This window comes from Lactuca saligna, chromosome 5, assembly GCF_052625555.1.
Source record: "Lactuca saligna cultivar CGN05327 chromosome 5, ASM5262555v1, whole genome shotgun sequence".
NCBI lineage: Eukaryota > Viridiplantae > Streptophyta > Magnoliopsida > Asterales > Asteraceae > Lactuca > Lactuca saligna.
The window spans coordinates 51,552,633-51,559,844 of NC_136421.1; positions in this window are offsets into that span (position 1 = coordinate 51,552,633).

Consider the following 7,212-nt stretch of genomic DNA (forward strand, 5'->3'; position numbering starts at 1 on the left):
TTACAGTCTGACCGCAGTGTCTCTTACTGCAGTCACATACCGTAATCTGTCTCATTACCTAATATCAATTGTCCCAAAGAAGTATTCACCAAGACTTACTCTGCGGTAGTCCAAAGCACTACTCCACTAATTGAACTCAAGAGTTCTGTGACCATTGAGCCAATTGGTCATGAACTACCAATTGAAAATTTTGAATTCGGTTAATGTTCTCAAAGTCCCAACTTCTCAAGTTCAGATGAATCGAGTCACTGTTTTTTAAAATCTTCTAAAGATTCTAGGAAACCACAATTAAATATCACTGACTGCGGTTCTCCTAAGACCGAAGCAAAAAGAGTTTTTAAAGAAGAATTTTGCTCTCGTGGCAAGCAACGAGAAATTTTCTCAAAAGTTAAGAAATCTATGAAATGTCCTAAATCAAAAAGTCCTGAGAAGGTTAGTTTTTCACATTTTCATTTCGAGAAAACTGTTTCCAAGAAAACAAAAAGATAGGAGTTCACTGTTTCTGACAATACTCAAAAAATATCCAAACATGAGGATAAGTCTTTTCGTTCAAATGGATTTCAAATCTATTCTATCAATCATCCAAAATGGAAAGGTATCTTACCTACTTCAACCTTTTCAGTGTCAAAATACCAAAAATGGAAAGGAATTTTGCCAACTCTGGCACCTAAAAGGTCATCTCAAATGTTTAAGAAATCACATCACAAAAGCCCTGCACGTGACTTCACACCTGCTAGACCTACACAAAACAACTTTTCAAAACACACAAACAAAAAGGTCAAATCTGACAATCATCAGAATGGACAAAAACATACTTTTTCTTCAAAACCTCAGATCAGGTCAAATGTCAGGAAAAATGACAAAAAGTTCTCTTGTCAATGTCAATGTAAAAGAATTCAAAGAACTTCCAACACCCATGATTTCAGGGTCAATCCTAATCTCTTCAAAATTTCTCATAATTACTCACAAAACTCCAAATAACTTTAAACACCCAGGACTAGGTTTGAAAGTTGACTTAAAACCTATCCCTGCCACCTCGCATCATGTATCGATTAAGACCTCGCATGTGACCTCGGGCTGCAAAATCACTTGGGTGCCCAAATTAACCACTTAGTTTTTGTAAGCTTTGTGCAAGGAGGATCAAGAAGAAGAATGGTTGATTGACAGTGCCTGCTCCTTGGATATGACCGGGAGGTTAGAGTACCTTCGGGATTTCAGGCCTATATGCAATGGTGGAAATGTCACTTTTGGAAACAATGCAAATGGCATCATACGAGGCTACCGTGTTCTTACCACGGGGAACTTTTCCATTCAGAAGGTTGCTTATGTAGAAAGCCTTAAACACAACCTCATCAGTGTTGGAAAACTGTGTAAAGCAGGCCATCGAGTGGAGTTTGATGATCAATTCTGTTACATAATGACAAGTGACATAAGCACTTGCTTAATCAAGTCACGCTTAGAAGGCACCATGTATCTGCTGGATATCTCTCTCATCATTAGTAAACCACAGCTATGTTTTCTCTCTAAAGATGTATCCAAAGTCAGCTGGCTATGGCACCACAAACTAGCTCATCTCAACTTCAGATACATCAAATGTTTGGTCACTGGAGAACTTGTTTGCGGTTTCCCTATTCTCAAATTCAGCAACGATACTCTCTGTCCAGCTTGTGAATATGGAAAACAAGTCAAAGCACGTGACCCTCCAATAATGGATTCATCTATTTCAGAGCCTCTGGAACTATTTCAGAGCCTCTGGAACTATTACACATTGATCTTTACATGGGTCTTCTTCCTCATACTCAAATCAGAGACATCGCAGATCTTTATCAACTTCATCAAAGAAATCGAACTTCAGATCAAGCTTCCATTCCGACGCATCCGCAGTGATAATGGAACCGAGTTCACTAATCATCTTCTCAATAGTTTTTTGGTGTCCAAGGGTATTTCTCACAACTTCTCAGCACCCTACACTCCGCACCAAAATGGTGTCGTCGAACGAAGAAACCACACATTAGTAGAAGCAGCCAGATCCATGCTTAACTTCTCCCATCTTCCTCTCTACTTCTGGGCTGAAGCTGTAGCAGCTACATGCTTTGTCCAAAACCGAAGCATTGTGTGCAAACGTCTCAACAAAACACCATACGAAGGTCTTAACAACCGCAAGCCAAATGTTCATTTCTTTAATATCTTTGGGTGTAGATGTTTCATGATCAACAACATAGATCAGATTAATAAATTTGCACCTAAGTCTGATTAAGGCATCTTCCTTTGTTATTCCACAAACAAGGTTTCTTATCGAGTGCTTATCATACGTACAAGGCTAACCATTGAAAGCTTCGATGTGAAATTCGATGATTCTCACATCCGTGATGCCCCTTAATCCACTGAAACCACCGCAATTATGGAATGTGACATTCCTACCTCTTCTAGTCCTTTAAATCTTGTAGAACTCAATTATGATGATCTCTTCGAACCTGTTGAAACGGAAAAACTATCAGAAGTTCTTGTGTCTCTAGCAGCTTAACAACAACATGCTGAAATTTCTGGACCATCTCCATCCGAAGCAGTATCTCTCAATACTTCCACCTCTCCGGTTGAGGGGGAAAGCTCTACTCCAGATCTAGCCGCAACCATCGAGGTTCCAGTAATTGATGTTTCTCAAATTCCTGCCCGCAGAGAAGCATTACCATCAAACGTATCTTCAGATTCGGATGAGGAACTCATAGAGAATATTGATAATCGAACCAATCCAAGAATTGTCACTCTCCCATACGCAGCCCAGGGAGAACTCTATCAGGTTCCAGATAGACTCCCTTTAACAATCTAGGGGGAACCTATCAAAGAAAATGTCTCTCTCACTCCAACAAGTTAGGATGACTCAGTAGGTTGTTCTCAAATCCAGGGGGAACTTCCTTTCCCAGCCGAAGCAACCTCTGATATAGAAAACATTCCTTCTATTGCATCTGCTAATCATCTGATGCCTCGCCTACATGTATGGACGAAGGATCACCCACCAGGTCAAATTATTGGTAATCCATCCACAGGTATCCAAAATCGATATGCCAAAGATTTATCTGATCATTGTCACTATGCAACATTTATGTCCGCAGTCGATCCTCGATCTATCAAAGAAGCCTTATTGGAACCAGATTGGATTTCTACAATGCAAGAATAACTGGAAGAATTTGAAAGAAACAAAGTGTGGTAATTTGTTCTCATTCCACAAGGTCATACGATTGTTGGTACAAGATGGGTTTTCAAGAACAAGCTAGATGAATCTGGTGCAGTCATTAGAAATAAGGCAAGGCTAGTTGCTAAAGGTTATAGCCAACTGGAAGGTGTTGAGTATTATGAGACATACGCTCTGGTAGCTAGAATGGAAGCAATCAGAATATTCTTAGCATATGCCTCTCACAAAAACATCAAAGTACACCAAATGGACGTTAAGAGTGCTTTTCTCAATGGGGAATTAAAAAAAGAGGTTTATCTTCAACAACCTCCCGGATTTGAAAGTATCGAGTTCCCTGATCATTATTACAAGCTTCAGAAAGCTGTCTACGGTCTGAAACAAGCCCCTAGAGCTTGGTATGAAACTCTTTCTGAATTCTTAGTCTCTTCAGGATACAAAAGAGGAGTGATTGATCCCACACTATTTAGAAAAGAAAACGGGACTGACCTTATGCTTGTACAAATATATGTGGATGATATCTATTAGATAAGGTGTTTAAGTCCATAACTATTTCTAGTATGTATTTGACCCGACCCGGCATGGTCCGTTTGGGTTGCATGGCATCATGCAATTGAATAAATTAAATGAGGGAAATAACACTTATGGTTATTAATATATTATAAGTTCTAATATATTAATAATATTATTTAATTAGTTTTGATCAAGAATTAATTTAGAATTAGTTATGTGATCAAAAGATAACTAATTAGATATATGGGTAGATTATGTAAATCTTCCATATCTTATATAGTGGGCTAAGAAGCTCCACGGATTGTCAAGTTGGGTTCCAACCATAGGATGCTCCATGGAGTTAACGCATGGATCAAGAAATGAAGAGTTATGTTACATTAGGGTTTACCTAATGCAATACACTATATAAGCAATGTGTTTCTCCCCAAAATCGGCTACACTAACTAGAAGAAGAGGGATTGGCCGATTTTGCAAGTGTTAGAGTTTTCTCTCAAGTTTGTTCATTGCATTTGGTGTTGTGTGAAGCATTTGAGGCATCACACTTCAGGTGCTAGGCTCACAAGGTTTTAAGGAACACTTTCAACAACAAGGTATGTAGTTCTATCTTTCATTCAAAGAAAAATTGTTCCCCATGTATGCTAGATAGGAAAATAACCTTGGAAATCAACTTTGCATGATAATTAGACAAACATAGATTCAAGGTTATTAGGGTTGCATGTACACTTAGGAAGTGTTAGAATTCTCATAACCCATCAGTGGTATCTGAGCCTAGGCTTGTTTGTTCATCATATGTGCAAACTGCTTAAAACATCCGGTTTTCTGCTTTCTGCTCTTATGAACTCGCCGAGTCCATGGGCGGACTCGACGAGTCCATGACCAAATGCAAGCTACTTGTCGAGTTTGTTCTTGCACTCGACGAGTAGAGGCTGCAGTTTTCATAATTTCGATTTTTATTGCTGGAAATAGACTAGAAACATTACCCTAAATTGTTTTGGTACTTGTAAACATGTTTTAGATGGTGTAATGTTTATGCTAATCCATTTACAATGACAATTATCAAAATCACAAGTTTTTAAGTGTAATTTTTTTATTCTTGAAAGTGTTCATATTAATGTTCTTGTTCTTATGATGTTTAGATGATCATAGTAATTGTTTATATCCTATGTGGTAGATTAATTCATGATCATTACGTGTTTTAATGGAGTCCATAACTTGTCCTCAAGTTATGGAAAACCAAAAGTCACTTTGTTAAAAGGAATTAAAAGAACACATGAGTTATAAAAAATGAAGAGTCTTCATTTTTAATACACTATTAACTCATAAGTTACAAGAAATGAAAAGATTTGAAAGTTAACAAAACTTGCCCTCAAGTTTTGGAACAAGTTATGTCTTGATTAAAACTTTAGTTCCAACCCATAGAGTTTTAAAAGTTAAAATTCAACTCTTATACTTTATAATATTATAAGTTAATAATATATATATATATATATATATATATATATATATATATATATATATATATATATATATATATATATATATATATATGTATGTATGTATAAGATCCAGTCGTCTTACCGCTAGTACGCCTCATTCACGAAGCCGGTCTATAAGGGGGGGTATAAGGTTGTTGCCTTTAAAATGGCAACTTAATGGGTGTCCACTCTCACCCACCACTTCCTTGATCGGTGGAGGGTCGTTAGCCGAACGGGTAGGACAAGGACTTATAAATTCTTATTAAAAGTATGATGAATATATTAAAGTAACTAAATGATTTTATTAAATTCCCAATCATAGTTACTTTAGAAAAATGTGAATAAGGTGCTAATCCATGAAATTACACTTTACACTTTGTTTAAGTCGTTAGTGGATCATCTGTGGTTAACCGGCACACTAACTTAAACTTAACAAGGTAGGTAAAGGGTGACTTAATGTTTATCATAGTATCGATGGAGCGTGTGTGGTTAACCGACACATCGATTGAGGGGTAACACTTTAAGGGTACCAAGTGATTTGCATGGTTACTTCACACCTCGATTTGTGATCCTGGGCATCACAGTCACAAAACTTGGAGGGCACACCCGGTATTGAAACATGCCATTGAAAAGTTCAATGAATCTTAAAGAATCAAGGAATTTCTAAGAACCAATTAAAAATCTAATATCAATATTTCGTTTTTCATGGTGGAAATTTGGTGAATCGTCATTCACCTACCTTTCAAATATGTTATTACTTAGATTACGACATACCTCTTCAAAGTATAATATATTGTGATTGGGTCCTAGCCTTAATACTACATTTGGGTGTTTTATTAAGGACTTGTGTGGGAAAGTCATTTTAATGGGTCCAACGTTAATGAATGGATCAGAAACATCCGAATGATTACCCGCTACGAGGACAAAGAATATGTTCTCGATAAGGAGCTTAAGGAGATTGATGAGACAACTGCTACTCCTCAAGAGATCGTTGACTTTAGGGCACATGAAAGGGATGCCACCAGGGTGGCATGCGTCATGATGACTACTATGACAGCCTATCACCAAAAGTCCTACAAGGACTTCTACCCTTTTGAAATGCACCAAGATTTGATGGAAAGATACCATCAAAGTGCAAGACAAGAGAGGTATGAAATCATCTCCTCCATGATAACAACCCGAATGAAGGATGGTGAACTCATCATAGGCCACATGCAGAAAATGCAATGATTTGTGGACTAGTTGTTGAAGCTCAATGTGAACTTCCCCGAGGAGCTTGCAATAGATATCATTTTGCACTCTTTACCATCGTGCTATTATCAATTCCGCATGACATATCACATGAACAAGGAAGAGGTCACTGTCAGCAAACTTTAAGGACTCTTAAAGACCGCAAAAAGTGGTCTTAATGGTAAGGCGGTTATTACTACTCCTACTCCTATCAACTCCGCCCCTGTCTTGGCAATTGGGAAAGGACGAGGGAAAAAGAGAAAGAGTTCTTCAAAGGTTACCAAGGCTAGGACCCTTGATGTATCTTCTTCAAGTGGAACCAAGAAAGGTTTCGTCACTCCTTCTTCTGACCCAAAAGAGGTTGAATGCTTCTATTGCCATGAAAAGGCACACTGGAAGCAGAACTGAGTGAAGGATGGGAAAGTTAAACCCAACCATGCAGGTATTTACACTATCTTATCTAATAACTCACCCCATTCTAACTCATGGGTCCTTGATACTGATTGTGGTATTCATATTTGTTCTTATTTGCAGGGACTAAGAAGAAGTGAGAATGTGGAGCAAGGAAGAATAAACTTGATCATGGGAAACAAGAAAGCTCCACCTGTCACCAAGATTGGAGTTTCTACTTTATCGCTAAGTAGTGGGTTTAGTTTAGATTTGAATAAATGTTGTTATTTGCCTGAAATGGCAAGAAACATTATTTCTTTTCATGCATTGTATAAACAATGTTTCACATTTTCATTTGATAATGATGTTGGTTCGATTAATGTTTTCTTTAATAATGTTCTTTATTTTAAAGCAGTA